This window comes from Bos taurus, chromosome 3, assembly GCF_002263795.3.
Source record: "Bos taurus isolate L1 Dominette 01449 registration number 42190680 breed Hereford chromosome 3, ARS-UCD2.0, whole genome shotgun sequence".
In the NCBI taxonomy this organism is placed as follows: domain Eukaryota; kingdom Metazoa; phylum Chordata; class Mammalia; order Artiodactyla; family Bovidae; genus Bos; species Bos taurus.
The window spans coordinates 113,382,127-113,398,708 of NC_037330.1; the positions used below are offsets into that span (position 1 = coordinate 113,382,127).

Sequence of the window (16,582 nt, forward strand, 5' to 3'; positions counted from 1 at the left end):
GGTACATAGTTAGAGGCATGCCAGATGGGTCATCAACTTGGGACACTGAGATCGTAAAAGGCCTGGGGGGGGGGGGCAGAGCTGGAGAGGAGGAAAAACTGAGCCTATGAACACAGTAGCAGAGGGCACAGTAATGAAGAAAACTGAGTTTCAGAGAGGAAGGGTTTGACCTCATCACCACACCTACCCCAGCCCCATCATCACACCCCACATTTCCATGGTGGGAACTACTGTGTTCCTCATCATTTCAAAGTCTTCTTATATTAATCCTGAATTGTTGCTGTTGTTCCATTGCTAAGTTACCCCATGGACTTCAGCACAGCAGGCTTCCCCGTCCTTCACTATCTCATGGAGCTTGCTCAAATCATGTTTATTAACTTGGTGATGCCATCCAACCATCTCATCTTCTGTCGTCCCCTTCTCCTCCTGCCTTCAATCTTGCCCAACATCAGTGTCTTTTCCGATGAGTCAGGTGTTCACTTCAGGTGGCTAAAGTATTGGAGCTTCAGCTTCAGCTCAGTCCTTCCATTGAATATTCAGGATTGCTTTTCTTTAGGATTGATTGATTTGATCTCCATGCAGTCCAAAGGACTCTTAAGAGTCTTCTCCAGCACAATCAATTCTTCGGTACTTAGTCTTCTTTATGCTCCAGCACTCACATCCATACATGACCACTGTAAAAATTATAGCTTGACTCTGTTGAATTTTGTTGGCAAAGTAATGTCTCTGCTTTTTAATACTCTGTTTAGGTTTGTCATAGCTTTTCTTCCAGGGAACATGTGTCTTTTATTTTTGAAGCTTTAGTCAACATCCACAATGATTTTGGAATGCAAGAAAATAACATGTCACTGTTTCCAATTTTTCCCTATCTATTTGCCATGAAGTGATGGGACTGGATGCCATGGTCTTAGTTTTATGAATGTTGAGTTTTAAGCCAGATTTTTCATTGTCTTCTTTAACTCTCATCAAGAGGCTCTTTAGTATTCTTTGTTTTCTGCCATTAGAGTGGTATCATCTGCATATCTGAGGTTGTTGATATTGCTCCTAGAAATCTTGATTCTAGGTTGTGATTCATCCAGCCTTTGCATTTTGCATGATGTATTTTCATCTAAGTTAAATAAGAAGGATGACATTATACTGCCTTGATGTATTCCTTTCCCAATTTGAAACAGGTCTGTTGTTCCATGTCCAGTTCTAACTGTTGCTTCTTGAGATGCATACAGGTTTCTTGGGAGGCAGGTAACGTGGTTTAGTATTCCCGTCTCTTTTAGAATTTTTCAGTTTGTTGTGATCCAGTCAAAGGCTTTTGCGTAGTCAGTGAAGCAGAAATAGATGTTTTTCTGGAATTCCCTTTTGCTTTCTCTATGATCGAACAGATGTTGGCAATTGGATCTCTTATTCTACCTTTTCTAAATTCAGCTTGCACATCTGGAGTTTTTGGTTCACATAGTGTTGAAGCCTCAGTTCAGTTCAGTCACTCAGTTGTGTCTGACTCTTTGCAACCCCATGAACTGCAGCACGCCAGGCCTCCCTGTCCATCACCAACTCCCAGGGTTCACCCAAACTCATGTCCATTAAGTTGGTGATGCCATCCAACCATCTCATCCTCTGTTGTCCCCTTCTCCTGCCTTCAATCCTTCCCAGCACCAGGGTCTTTTCAAATGAGTCAGCTCTTCGCATCAGGTGGCCAAAGTATTGGAGTTTCAGCTTCAACATCAATCCTTCCAATGAATACCCAGGACTGATCTCCTTTAGGATGGACTGGTTGGATCTCCTTGCAGTCCAAGGGACTCTCAAGAGTCTTTTCCAACACCACAGTTTAAAAGCATCAATTCTTCGGCTCTCAGCTTTCTTTATAGTCCAACTCTCACATCCATACATGACCACTGGAAAAACCATAGCCTTGACTAGACGGATCTTTGTTGGCAAAGTAATGTCTCTGCTTTGTAATATGCTGTCTAGGTTGGTCATAACTTTTCTTCTAAGGAGTAAGTGTCTTTTTATTTCATGGCTGCAGTCACCATCTGCAGTGATTTTGAAGCTCCAAATAAATAAAGTCTGCCACTGTTTCCACTGTTTCTCCATCTATTTGCCATGAAGTGATGGGACCGGATTACCATGGTCTTTGTTTTCTGAATATTGAGTTTAAGTCAACTTTTTCACTCTCCTCTTTCACTTTCATCAAGAGGCTCTTTAGTTCTTCTTCACTTTCTGCCATAAGGGTGGTGTCATCTGCATATCTGAGGTTATTGATATTTCTCCGGGCAATTGATTCCAGCTTGTGCTTCTTCCAGCCCAGCATTTCTCATGATGTACTCTGCGTATAAGTTAAATAAACAGGGTGACAATACACAGCCTTGACATACTCCTTTTCCTATTTGGAACCAGTCTGTTGTTCCATGTCTACTTCTAACTGTTACTTCTTGAGCTACACAGATTTCTCAGGAGGCAGGTCAGGTGGTCTGGTATTCCCATCTCTTTCAGAATTTTCCACAGTTTATTGTGATCCACACAGTCAAAGGCTTTGGCATAGTCAATAAAGCAGAAATAGATGTTTTTCTGGAACTCTCTTGCTTTTTTGATGATTCAGCGATTGTTGGCAATTTGATCTCTGGTTCCTCTGCCTTTTCTAAAACCAGGTTGAACATTTGGAAGTTCACGGTTCATGTATTGTTGAAGCCTGACTTGAAGAATTTTGAACATTACTTTGCTAGCATGTGAAGTAAGCCCAATTGTCCAGTAGTTGGAACATTCTTTGGCATTGCCATTCTTTGAGATGAGAATGAAAACTGTCCTTTTCTAGTCCTGTGGCCACTGCTGAGTTTTCCAAATATGCTGGGGTATTGAGTAGAGCACTTTAACAGCCTCAATTTTAGGATTTTAAACAGATCAGCTGGAATTGTTTCACCTCCACTGGCTTTTTTTGTAGTAATGCTTCCTAAGGCCCTCTTGACTTCACACTCTGTGATGTCTGGCTTTGGTGAGTGAGCACACCTTCATTGTTGTCTGGGTCATTAAAACCTTTTTTGTACAGTTTATGTAGACTCCTCTGTCTGTGGAATTTTCCAGGCAAGAATACTATTGTGGGTTACCATTTCCTATTCTAGGGGATCTTCCTACATCCAACCTCGGGATTGAACCCACATGTCCTGTGTCTCCTGCATTTGTAGGAGGATTCTTTACCACTGTTCCACGTGGGAAGCCCTGAACATAAACTTCAAGATGTAATAAAGATCCAGAATAATGCGCACTTCAGTCCCTACACAGAGCAGTGGAAGCCTAGTGGGGTCCACATCAGAAGAGGATTCACAGAGCCTGCACAGAGGCATGGGGACTTCCTTCCTGTCCAAAGTGCAATAGGTCCTGGAGCCTGGCACCCTCCGAACCCCACTGTCATTACAAAAAGCTGCCTTGCCCACTGATGGTTTAGGTAACAGGAAGTTCTACTCCATGAGGCAGAGAAAGAATTCTCAAGCAGCCCTTCTGCTGTTGTCCTTAAGGATCCTTCCAGATGTTTCCATATCGGGCAGCTGCTCCAACAGACTCTCTCTGGGGAGTGCACGAGGTGTCCAGTTTGGAACCAGAGCAAATCAGAGAGCCACCATCCCCTCCCTGCTGAGAGAAGGCTGTTCTTGGGATGTTATATGTTTCCCTGGATGTGCTCCATATTCACCCATGATGGGGGGAAAGAGTTTAAAGAGTTCTCAGATAAGGTCACATGCAGCAGAGGTTCTGGGTGGGGACTGGGGCAGAGGTGACTCCTCAGAGTTCAGTCCAGCCCCAGAGAACAGGGTTAGCAGACAGGTAGGAGGTGACCAAGGGAATAGGGCAGACACAGTCTTGCTTTAGAAATTGGATGAAGAACAAGAGCGTGAACTAGAATGCTCCCCATTGGGAGCAGCAGGTCAGAAGAGTTTTTCCAAGATAAGGTGGGTAACCTTTCCCTGGGTGAAATCAGAGGTGATGAAACCCAGGCATGGACTTATCCTGTAATGATTAATGTAAGGAGGGCATGCTGCCTTCCAATGACATGCCATTTTGCCTAAGTGACTTGGTGATAAGATAAAGGCAACAAATACAGATGGCACAGACCAGACAGTCTGGCTTGTGCAGGGATGGCCCTGGGATGGCAGCTTCGGCGGCAGGTGCTGGCTGGACTCCTGCTCTGTCTGTGCGCCGGGCGATGGGCCGAGGCTGGGAAGGTGCTGGTGGTCCCCATGGAGGGCAGCCACTGGCTCAGCATGCGGGAGGCTGTGCGGGAGCTCCACGCCAGGGGTCACCGGCAGTGGTCCTGTCTTTGGAGGTCAATGTGCACATCAAAGCAGAGGACTTTTTCATCACGAAAAGCTACACCGTTCTGTATACCCAGAATGAATTTGATTTCCTCATGTAGGGCCATTTTATTCTGAGTTTTGAAAGAGTACATTTTGTAACGATGATGTTGCAAACTATGGGGGCTTTGAAAATGTGTCTTTGCTCTTTCAAAGGTCTTGTAAAGGGCTTCTGTGTAACAAGGACCTGAATGCCAGTTCCTCTGATGTGGTTTTAATGGACCCTATTTATGCCTGTGGGGCAGTGCTGGCTAAGTACCTGTCCATTCCTGATGTGTATTTTTTTTGCGTCTATTCCCTGCGACTTAGATGCTGAGGGCACAGTGTGCCCAAACCCTTTCTCATGTGTTCCTAGGATATTAACAACGAATCCAGACCGCATGACATTCTTCCAAAGGGTCAAGAACATGCTCTACCCTCTGGCCCTGAAGTACATTTGCCTGATTACCTTCACTCCTTATGCACGTATGGCCTCTGAGCTTCTTCAGAGACAGGTGTCACTGGGGGAGATTCTTGCCTCTGGATCCGTGTGGCTGTTCAGAGAAGACTTTGTGGTGGAGTACCCGTGGCCAATCATGCCCAACATGGTGTTCATTGGGGGCATCAACTGTGCCAACAGGAAACCTTTATCTCAGGTGTGTACTGCTGCTTTTGTTCAATCAGTGCTCCCAGTGGAGCGCATTTTATTTTTTAAAAAACAACAGTTCAGGGTGTTTTGTTATGTACTGGTTTTTCTGATTTCTACCTCTCCTCCTCCTCCTCACCATCTGTGGTGAGATGCACTATTAACGTGCCTCCAGGAGGGCAGTAAAGGCTTCCAATGATCTCTGAGAGGAGTGGGAGGCAGGGCTGAGGGTGTGTGATAGGATTGACAGGCAGTGGTGTGATTCCACCGTGATTGCCCCCTAATAAAGGCATCGGTTTAACTGTTGTGCGGTTTTCTCCAGCGGAGTAGGAGCAGGTGCTTGAGCTGTGAATTTATCCTCCAGAGGATTTTGCCTGAGGGTGTTCAACAGAAGTGTAAGCAAAGTGGAGTCTGGTTGCTTGTAGCTCAAAAGACAGTAAAGAAGCAAGACTGGTGGATGTGAAAGTTTGCTTGGATGAATGTTTCCAGGAAGCAGGTGGAGAGAGGAGAGTCCTGTCCAAACACTTATTTCCTCCTTGGACAATCTGAGGCAAGAGCTTTTATTGACAGAGGGAAGGGGCCTCTGTGTAGAAACAGCACAGTCAGCTCTGACAGTCATCTTGAAATTGGTGTCAGTGGTCTGACCACCATCATGTTAATTTTTGGTGCTCAGTCGATCAGTTGTGGCCAATTCTTTGTGACCCCATTGATGGTAGCTTGCCAGGCTCTTCTTTCCATGGAATTTTCCAGGCAAGAATACTGGAGTGGGTGGCCATTTCCTTCTCCAGGTTTAATTGCTTTGAGTACAGTTAATCTTCAGTCCCAGGGCCAGTTTGTTCCCATTTCCTTGAGGCCAGTTCTCAGAATGGTGGCAGCTTCTATGTCATGGCTACATCTGGTCACCATGGGGTTAACTTCTTCCACCTCATGGGGGTTTCAGTGTCTATGACAGCTCACGGGATACGGCTCAGAGCATTATCTATGGCCCCTGAGGAGGAACTAAAGGTCCTTGACTTTGCTTACTGACTATTTAGTTTTGTTGGACTGTTTTCCTTTGTTTTTGCATTTTCTCACTTCGTTGACTAACGTCATTCTTGGGCTAAAGGTTTTCCACAGACAGAAGGCAGACAGAGGACATGGCCAGTAAGGACCATGGGGTCTGGCACCATCAAAACCAAGAAAGAATTGGTAGATTGCATCTGTTGACCTGATAGTTCTTAGTGGTTTTGTCTTGGAAGAGATTGAGGTGTGGTTACAGGAGAATTAAATGCCAAATGGAAGGAGAAGTTTTTGAATAAATTAAGTGGAAGTGGGACCATAGTGGAGAGAAAAGTCTGGGTTTCTGTGATTGGAGAAAGAAATAATTGGGTCCAACTTTTCAGAGATGAAGCTGTGCCTGCCGTAAGTCTCTGAGCAGGAGTTGGGGTCTGGAGTAAGATGTGGGGATATACATAGCTGAATGGCATGTTAGGTAGGTGTTTAAGGTGGGACGTCATCAAAGACTAGTGATGAGGCCTGGAGAGCAGGGAAGACTGAGCAGTGATGTTGAGAAGTGGGTCTCAAAGAGGAAGTTTTTGACCACATCACCACACCTACCCCAGCCCAGGTCACTGCACCCCAAGTTTCCATGATGGAAACTACCACTTTCCTCATGGTTTCAGAGTCTTCCCATGTTAACCCTGAATATTTGGGTTTAATTGAAATAGGACTCATAGGGGCAGGGTTTGTCTTTTAATCTACTTAGCCCCCCTTTTTTTTTGCCCACTTATATGACTTGTACTGAGTTTGTAGTAACTTCCATGACTTTGGATCTCTTATGGTTTTTGTATTCTTACTTTTATATCCCTTTACATTACTGTATTTATTATGGCAAAGGGCTCTATCTTCACATTTCATTTTTGCTCACACCACAATCTATTCTACTTGGTTTTCTTCCTGTATGCAATGCATTTGTCCAATTGTAAAATATGTATGTATCGACTAGATTTGTAAAAGGTGGAAAGTACTGAAGCATTTAAAAAGCATTTGCCACTCCGTTCTTTCTAGTTTTTCTGTGTGAATATGTTCTCTAGAGGTAACTGCATTGATTCAAATCCTCACTCCCGTTTTTCTAGCTGAATTCCCTTGGCCGTGTGACCTAACTATTCTGACTTTATACTGTCATTGTAAACACACAAATAGTATCTATTATCATTATTATAACGTGCCCAGAAGACATGGTGTATCATCTGAAGGCATTTGGATATGTTTGTGCCGATTTCTTTGGTACGTGAAAAATCATGTACACTGAAATTTCCAAGTGTTACCATGGTACACACACTGTTAATTACTTTTGCTCCACTAAACTGTTGTTTTTACTTTGAGATTTTGTCACTCATTTATGTAGTGTGTTTACACTTAGAGGTTTACCTTTGGAGGTGGGCTTCCGTGGTAGCTCAGATGGTAAAGAATCCGCCTGCAATGCAGGAGACCCCGGTTTCATTCCTGGGTCTGAAATGTCCCCTGGAGAAGAGAATGGCTGCCCGCTCCAGTGTTCTTGCCTGGAGAATCCCGTGCACAGAGGAGCCTGGTGGGCTACAGTCCATGGGGTTACAAAGAATCGGACATGACTGAACGACTTTCACTTTACCCTTAGAGGTGATGGCTTTGAATGTTAATGGACAATTTTTTTCAAAATATGAAATATTAAAATCTAAATCTTTTGCATTTTTGTTTCTTCTCCTTCTTAAGATTTATGACACGTTGAATTATTTTACTGGTCTTCTCAAAGAAATCGCTTTTGGGTTTGCTTGTTCTTTTTACTATTTTTGTTTTCTATTTCATTGATTGCCACTTATTTTTTTATTGATGATGTCATCCTTGCTTAGTTAATTTTATAGCTGTTTTTCTGCTTTCCTTAGGTAAGCATTAATTTTCTTTTCTTTTGTTTTCCTAATAATAAAGAATTGATGGTCATAAATAAAGCATTTCTTAGATCCCTTAGATTTTGAAATAAATTGTTCTCATATTCTTTCTATTTCTTAACTCAAACTTTTGTTTTTGATTTCCTCTTTGAGTCAGTGACTATCTGCTTTTGAAAAATAATTTTATTAGTTGTTTGTTTATTTTTGGCTGCGCTGAACCTCTGTTGCTGCTCAGGCTTTTCTCTAGTTGCCGCAAGCAGGGTCTACTCTTTGTTGCAATGTTCAGGCTTCTCATTGCGGTGGCTTCTCTTGTTGGGGAGCACAGGCTCCAGGGCGTGCCGGCTTCAGTAGCTGTGGGACATGGGTTCATCAGTTGTGGTTCCCAGGCTCTAGAGCACAGGCTCAGTAGGTGTGGCCCTCGGGCTCCGCTGCTCTGAGGCATGTGGGATCTTCCCCAGATCAGCGATTGAACCTGGGTCTCCTGCAATTGCAGGTGGATTCTTAACCACTGAGCCACTAGGGGAGCCCTGCCGTTTGTTGTTGCTGGTGTTAACAAGGTTGCTTCTTAGTTCCCATGTGGTTAAGATTTATTGTGGTTACTTTTCTCCTATTTTTTCTATTTATTTTGGATTGTAATCAGAGAACGTTTCTTGTGAAGTCACTGCTGCTGCTGCTGCTAAGTCACTTCAGTTGTGTCCGACTCTGTGCGACCCCATAGACGGCCTCCTACCAGGCTCCTCCGTCCATGGGATTTTCCAGGCAAGAGTACAGGAGTGGGGTGCCATTGCCTTCTCCATGTGAAGTCATTGCTATAAAAAATTTCTTAATAGGTCTTCTTTCTGATCTATTACAGAATTATCCAATAGAAGTATAATGCATACCACATGTGTAACTGAAAGCTTTGTAGTTGGCATATTTAGAAAAGCAAAAAGAGGGTTACATTAATTTTAATAGTATATTTTATTAAATCAGATATATATATATATATATATATATAATATTGTCCTTTAAAGATACACTCAGTGTAAAAATTTTTAAGGTGTTCGTTTGCTATTATTTCTTTCAGTTTTACTGAGATATAATTGACAGGCAGCCCTGAATAAGCTTAAAGTGGATGGCAGAGTGATTTGACTTTTCTAGATCATGAGGTGATTGCTATAACAAGTTTAGTGATCGCTCATCATCTTATATAGATACAAAATTAAAGGAGCAGAAAAAATTTTTTACCTTGTGATGAGAATTATTAGAATATTCTCTTAATGATGTTCATATGTAACATACAACAGTGTTAAATATATCTATCATGTTATACATTACACCCCTGTCCTTATTTCTCTCATAATTGAAGCTTGTCCGCTTAGACTGCCTTCATCCAACTCCCCTTTGCCCCTGCTCTCTGCCTCTGGTAGCCACAAATTTGATTTCCATTTCTATGCATTTGTTGATTTTTGAAATATAATTGACCACAGTGCTATGTTAGTTCTGTTAGACAACATAGTGATTCAGTACTTCCATACCCGTCAAAAGAATCACCACGATAAACCCAGTTATGATATTCACAGTAGAAAGGTATTACATAACTTTTGACTCTATTTCATGCACTCTTATTTCATACCTGTGACATTTACTTTGCAACTGGAAGTTTGGATCCTTTAAAACACTTTTTAATTTGAGGATAATTGCTTTACAAAATCGTGTTGGTTTCTGCCATACATCAACATGAATCAGCCATAGGTATACGTATGACTCCTCTCTTCTGAACCCCTCCCCATCTCCCACGCCACCCCACCCCTCTAGGTTGTCACCCCTCTAGGTTGCGCCTGATTTGAGCTCCCTGCATCATACAGCAAAGTTCCACTGGCTATGTATTTCACATATGGTAATTTATATGTTTCCCTGCTACTCTCTCAATTCATGCCCCCTCTCCTTCCCTCACTGTGTCCACAAGTCTGTTCTCTATGCCTGTGTCTCCATCACTGCTCTGCAGACAGGCTCATTAGTACCGGCTTTCTAGATGCCATGTACATGCATTGAAAGAGAGTGTCAGTCAGTCATGTCTCACTCTGAGTGACTCCATGGACTGTAGCTCACCAGGTTCCTCTGTCCGTGGAATTCTCTGGGCAAGAATACTGGAGCGGGTTACCATGTCCTTCTCCAATATATGCATTAATATATATTTGTTTTTCTCTTTCTGACCTCTTCACTCTGTATAACAGGCTCTGGGTTCATCTACCTCATTAGGGCTGACTCAAATGTGTCCTTTTCTATGGCTGTGTAATATTCCATTGTGCATATACCACAAGGCAGTTTGCATTTTCACCCCCCTTACCCTTCTCTCTCCTTTCCCCTCCCCACCCCTCTGTCAGCTGCTTCTTTGCTCTCTGTATTGATGAGTCCATTTGTTTTGTCATGCTTGTTCATTTGCTTTGTCTTTTTCCCCACATGTAAGTGAAATCATACAGCATTTGTCTTTCTCTTACTTCACTAGCATAATACCCTCTAGGTGCATCCATGTTGTTGCAAGTGATAAGATTTCTTTCTTTCTTATGGCTGAGTAATATTCAATAGCCAATATGTCTTGGCTATTGCAAACAGCAATACAACAAACACAGGGATGTATATAGCTTTTCTAATTAGTGCTTTCCATTTCTTTGTAGGAATACCCAGGAGTAGAATTTCTGGATCATACGGTAGTCCTATTTTTACCTTTTTGAGAATCTTCGTAGTGTTTTCCGTAGTGGCTCTCCCAGTTTACATTGACACCAACAATGCCCTAGAGTTCCCTTTTTCCTACATTCTTGCCAGCACTTGTTATTTATTGTCTTTTTGATAATAGTCATTTTGACAGGTGTGAGGCAATAGTTTTTTATGATTTGGTCTGTATTTCTCTTATGATTAGTGATGGTAAGCATGTTTTTATGTGCCTGTTGTCCTTCTGTATGTCTTCTCTGGAAAAATGTGTGTTTGAGTCTTCTGCCCATTTTTAATCATATTTTGTTGTTGTTGACTTGTATGAATTCTTTGTGTACTTTGGATATTAGCCTATTATTAGATATATCATTTGCAAATATCTTCTTCCATTCGGTAAGTGGCCTTTCCCTTTTGCTTGTAATTTTCTTTGCTGATCAAAAGATTTTAGTTTGATAAAGTCCATTTGTTTATTTTACTTTTATTTCTCTTGTCTGAGGAGTCATATCCTCCCAAAATATGTATTACTAATATCAAAGTTAAAGAGCATACTGCCTATGTTTTCTACTAGAAATTTTATGATTTTAGGTCTTACATTTAAGTCTTTACTCTATTTTGAATTTGTTTTTGCTCATGGCATGAGAGATTAATCCAGTTTGATTCTTTGGCATGTAGCTGTCAAATTTTCCCAACACATGTATTCAAGAGAATGTCTTTTCCCACTGTATTGTCTTACATGCTTTGTCACGGATTAATTGCCTGTATAAGTGTGGAGTTATCTCTCCTCTATATTTTGTTCCGTTGACTCCGTGTCTGTTTTAGCATCAGTACCATACTGTTTTGATCACTTTACTTTGTAGTACAGTTTGAAACCAGGAAGCACGATGCCTCTAGTTCTGTTCCTTCTTTTAACTTGAAGCATAATTAATTTGCAATCTTGTGTTAGTCTCTGTTGTTCAGTAAAGTGATTCAGATATGTATTCTTTTTCAGATTCTTTTCCATTATAGATTATTACAAGGTATTGAATAACTTCCCGTGATATACAGTAGGAACTTGCTATTTATCTATTTTATATATAGAGATGGATATCTGTTATCTGAACATAAGCTGTAAGGTGTAATGAAGGCCCAGGTTAATGTCCACTTCAGTCCCTAAACACTGTAGTGGAAAACTGGCCCCTTCAGCATCAGAAGAGGAGTTCAGAGAGCCTGTTCTGAAGCCAGGGGAAACCCTCCTATCCCAGGGTGACCAGACCTCGGGGGCCGGCACCCTTTGAACCCTGCTGTATCATTACTAAGGTCTGCTTGCCCACTGATGCTTTGTTGTTCTTCTTCTTCAGTTGCCAAGTATTGTCCAACTCTTTGTGACCCCATGAACTGCAGCATGGCAGGCTTCTTTGTCCTTCACTATCTTCTGCAGTTTGCGCAAATGCATGTCCATTGAGTCAGTGATGTCTTCCAACCATCTCATTCTTTGTCACCTCCTTCTCCTCTTCCCCTCTATCCTTCCCAGAATCAGGGTCTTTTCCAATGAGTCGGCTGTTCACATCAGCTGGCCAAAGTCTTGGAGTTTCAACTTCAGCATCAGTCCTTCCAATGAATATTCAGGGTTGATTTCCTTTAGGATGGACTGGTTTGATCTCTTTGCAGTCCAAGGGACTCTCAAGAGTCTTCTCCAGCACCACAGTTAGAAAGCATCAACTCTTTGGTGCTCAGCCTTCTTTATGGTCCACTCTCACATCTGAACATGACTACTGGAAAAACCAATGCTTTAGGTAACAGCAACATGTATTCCATATGACAGATAAAGAATTCTTAACCAATCCTTCTGCTGTCTCCATCAAAGATCTTTTCAGATGTTTCCATATCTGATGGCTGCTCCAATGACTGTCTCCTGAACAGTACAAGAGGTGTCCAGTGTGGAACAGGAACAAACCAGAGAGCCACCATCCCCTTTTGGCTGAGAGAAAGCTGTCTTAGCAATGTTATATGTTTCCCTGGATGTGTTCTGTGTTCACCCATGAATGGGTGGGGAAAGAGATTCAAGAGTTCTCAGATAAGGTCACATCCAGAAGAGGTTCTGGATGGGGACTGGGGCAGAGGTGACTCCTCAGCGTTCAGTCCAGCCCCAGACAACACGGTTAGCAGAGAGGTAGGAGGTGACCAAGGGAAAGGACAGGCACAGTCTTGCTTTGCGTCTTGGATGAACAAGAGAGTGAACTAGAATGTTCCCCAGAGGGAGCAGCAGAGTCAGAGGAGTTTTTCCAAGATAAGGGGGAGTGTTCTTTCTGGGTGAAAGCAGAGGTGATAAGACACAGGCATAGACATATCCTGTAATATATGGTGTAATCATCAATCCTTGCCTTCCAATGACATGCCATTTTGCTTAAGTGACTTGATGATAAAATAAAGATAAGGGAACACATATAGGTGGCACAGCCCAACCAGAGACTCAGTAGCTTCTGGTTTGTGCGGAGATGGCCCTGGGACTGCAGCTTCGGTGGCAGGTGCTGGCTGGACTCCTGCTCTGTCTGTGCATTGGGCGATGGGCTGAGGCTGGGAAGGTGCTGGTGGTCCCCATGGAGGGCAGCCACTGGCTCAGCATGCGGGAGGCTGTGCGGGAGCTCCACGCCAGAGGTCACCAGGCAGTGGTCGTTGCTCCGGAGGTGAACCTGTACATCAAGGCAGACGACTTTTTCACCACGAAAACCTACGCCATTCCGTACACCCGGGACGAGTTTGATTCCATCATGAAGGGCCGTCCTGATGAGTTTTTTGAAAGAGCACATTTTCTAACATGGTTTTTGGAAACTATGGCAACATTGAAAAATGTGTCTTTGTTCTTTGCAAGGTCTTGTGAGGCACTATTGTATAACAAGGACCTGATCAGAGACCTGAATGCCAGTTCCTTCGACGTGGTTTTAACGGACCCTGTTTACCCCTGCGGGGCAGTGCTGGCTAAGTACCTGTCCATTCCTGCTGTGTTTTTCTTGCGTTTCCTTCCCTGTGACTTAGATGTTGAGAGCACAGCATGCCCAAACCCTTTCTCATACATTCCTAGGTTGTTAACAATGAATTCAGACCACATGACATTCTTCCAAAGGGTCAAGAACATGCTCTACCCTTTGGGCTTGAAGTACATTTGCCAGGTTTCTCTCACTCCTTATGAACGTATGGCCTCTGAGCTTCTTCAGAGACAGGTGTCACTGGTGGAGATTCTTGCCTCTGGATCCGTGTGGCTGTTCAGAGGAGACTTTGTGATGGACTACCCGCGGCCGATCATGCCCAACATGGTGTTCATTGGGGGCATCAACTGTGCCAACAGGAAACCTTTATCTCAGGTGTGTACTGCTGCTTTTGTTCAATCAGTTTTCCCAGTGGAGCACATTTTATTTTTTAAAAAACAATAATAGTTCAGGGTGTTTTGTTATGTACTGGTCTTTCTGATGATTTCCCCTTCTCATTCCCCTCCTCACCATCTGTGGTGAGATGCATTGTTAACGTGCCTCCAGGAGGGCAGTAAAGGCTTCCAATGATCTCTGAGAGAAGTGGGAGGCAGGGCTGAGGGTGTGTGATAGGATCGACAGGCAGTGGTGTGATTCCACTGTGATTGCCCTTTTGTAAAGGCATCGGTTTAACTATTGTTCGATTTTCTCCAGCGGAGTAGGAGCAGGTGCTTGAGCTGTGAATTTATCCTCCAGGGGATTTTGCCCGAGGGTGTTCAATAGACTGTAAGCAAAGTGGAGTCTGGTTGCTTGCGGCTCAAAAGACAATAAAGAAGCAAGACTGGTGGATGTGAAAGTTTGCTTGGATGAATGTTCCCAGGATGGGGACGCAGAGAGGCGAGTCCTGTCCAAACACTTATTCCCTCCTTGGACAATCAGGGGCAAGCACTTTTACTGACAGAGGGAAGGGGCCTCTGTGTAGAAACAGCACAGTCAGCTCTGACAGTCATGTCAAAATCAGTGGTCTGACCACCATCATTTTGATTGTTTTCAGTATAGTTAATCTGTCCCAGGGCCGGTTTGCTCCCATTTTCTTGAGGCCAGTTCTCAGAATAGTGGCAGCTTCTATGTCGTGGCTACAGTCTGGTCGCCATGGGGTTAACTTCTTCCACCTCATGGGGGTTTCAGTATCTATGACAGCTCATGGGATATGGCTCAGAGCATTATCTATAGCATATCTATATCTATCTATTAGATATAGATATTTATCTATATCTAAAGGTCCTTGACTTTGCTTACTGACTATTTAGTTTTGTTGGACTGTTTTCCTTTGTTTTTGCATTTTCTCATTTCTCTGACTATACTCGTTCTTTGACTAAAGGTTTTTCCTCAGACAAAAGGTAGACAGAAGACATGGCCAGTAAGGACCATGGGGTCTGACTCCATTTCAAAAGGAAGAACTGACAGATTGCATTGGTTGACCTGATCGTTTTAATGGGTTTTGGCTTGGAAGCCGCTGAGGTGTGGTCACAGGAGACCTAGATCCTGAAAGGAAGCAGAAGTTTCAGAGGGACTGAGTAAATCAAGTGGAAGTGAGACCATACCAGAGAGAGAAGTTGCGGTCTCTGTGATCAGAGAAAGCAATAGCTGAGTCCAGCTCCTCAGGGATGGAGCTGTGCTGACCGGAAGTCTTTTGACCAGGAGTTGGGGTCTGGAGTAAAATGTGGGGATGTGCACAGTTGGATTCCATGTCAGGTAGTTCTCCTTCACGGGACATTGAAGTCATCAAAGGCTGGTGGTGGGGGCTGGAGAGGAGGTTGATCTGAGTCTATGAACACAGTGGACGGGAGGAAGGCAGTGAGGTTGAGAACTGAGTCTCAAAGAGGAAGGGTTTGACCGCATCACCACACCTACCCCAGCCCTGGTCACTGCACCCCAAATTTCCATGATGGAAACTACCACTTTCCTCATGGTTTCAGAGTCTTCCTATGTTAACCCTGAATATTTGGGTTTAATCAAAATAGGACTCTTGGAGCAGGATTTGTTTTTTAATCTACTTAGTTAGCCCTCTTTTTTTTTTTTTTTTGCCCATTTATATGACATATACTGGATTTATATTAATTTCCATGACTTTAGATCTCTTAGAGTTTTTGTAGTCATATTTTTATATCTCTTTATATGAATGCATTCATTATTGCACAGGACTCTAACTTCAGTTTTCTTTTTTTTTTGCCCACACCACAAAAGATCTATTCTACTTTGTTTTCTTCTTTTTTCGTGCAATGCATTTGTTCAATTATAAAATATGTATGTATCTATTAGATTTGTAAATAGTGAAAATGAGGGAAGAGTTTGAAGAGCAAATGCTGCTGTTTTCCTTTTAGTTTTTCGGTGTGAATATATTCTCTAGAGTTAACAGCATTTGCTCACATCTTCACCCTCATTTTTGTAGTTGAATGTCCATGGGCGGCAGACCTAACCATTCTGACCTTAATGTTGTCACGGTGAACATGCAAATAGTATCTAGCATCATTATTAAAAGGTGCCCAGCATGACAAGTTATGTCATCTGGAAGCATTTAGATATGTTTGTGCCAATTTATTTGGTACATGTAAGAACATTTACCCTGTAATTCTCAAGAGTTATCATTTTTGTTCCGTTAAATTTTTATTTTGAAATTTTTGTCATTCTCATTTATTTGATTTGGTTTACCCTTAGATGTGACTCCTTTAAATGTTTATGGAAATTTTCATCAAAATATGAAAGACTAAAGTTTAAATTTTTAATATTTTTGTTCCTCTCCTTCTTATAATTTATGATATGTTGAGTTACGTTATTGGTCTTCTCAAAGAAATAGCTTTTGGATTTGCTCTTTCGTTTTACTCTTTTTGTTTACTATTTCATTAATTGTAGCTTGTTGTTTTATTGTTTTTGTTAATGGTATCATCCTTGTTTCCTTTGGTTTAATTTATAGCTGCTTTTCTAATTTCCTTAGGTAAGCATTAAGTTCTTTTATGTTTTCTTAATAATGAGGAACTGAAGTTTCTTTATTCATAAATAAAACATTTTTCTCAATCCCTTAGAATCTTG

At 42.4% G+C, this 16,582-nt stretch overlaps 2 protein-coding genes and 1 pseudogene across 2 annotated transcripts in view; all 3 read left to right on the plus strand.

Moving 5' to 3' along the window:
• UGT1A6 (UDP glucuronosyltransferase 1 family, polypeptide A6) overlaps positions 1–16,582 on the plus strand; it is a 123,001-nt gene that overhangs the window by 80,597 nt on the left and 25,822 nt on the right. The gene's annotated exons all lie outside the window — the stretch shown is intronic.
• Positions 1–16,582, plus strand: part of LOC132344951 (UDP-glucuronosyltransferase 1A3-like) — a 77,666-nt gene that overhangs the window by 40,859 nt on the left and 20,225 nt on the right. The window lies entirely within an intron of this gene.
• Positions 72–7,772, plus strand: LOC132344950 (UDP-glucuronosyltransferase 1A3-like; annotated as a pseudogene).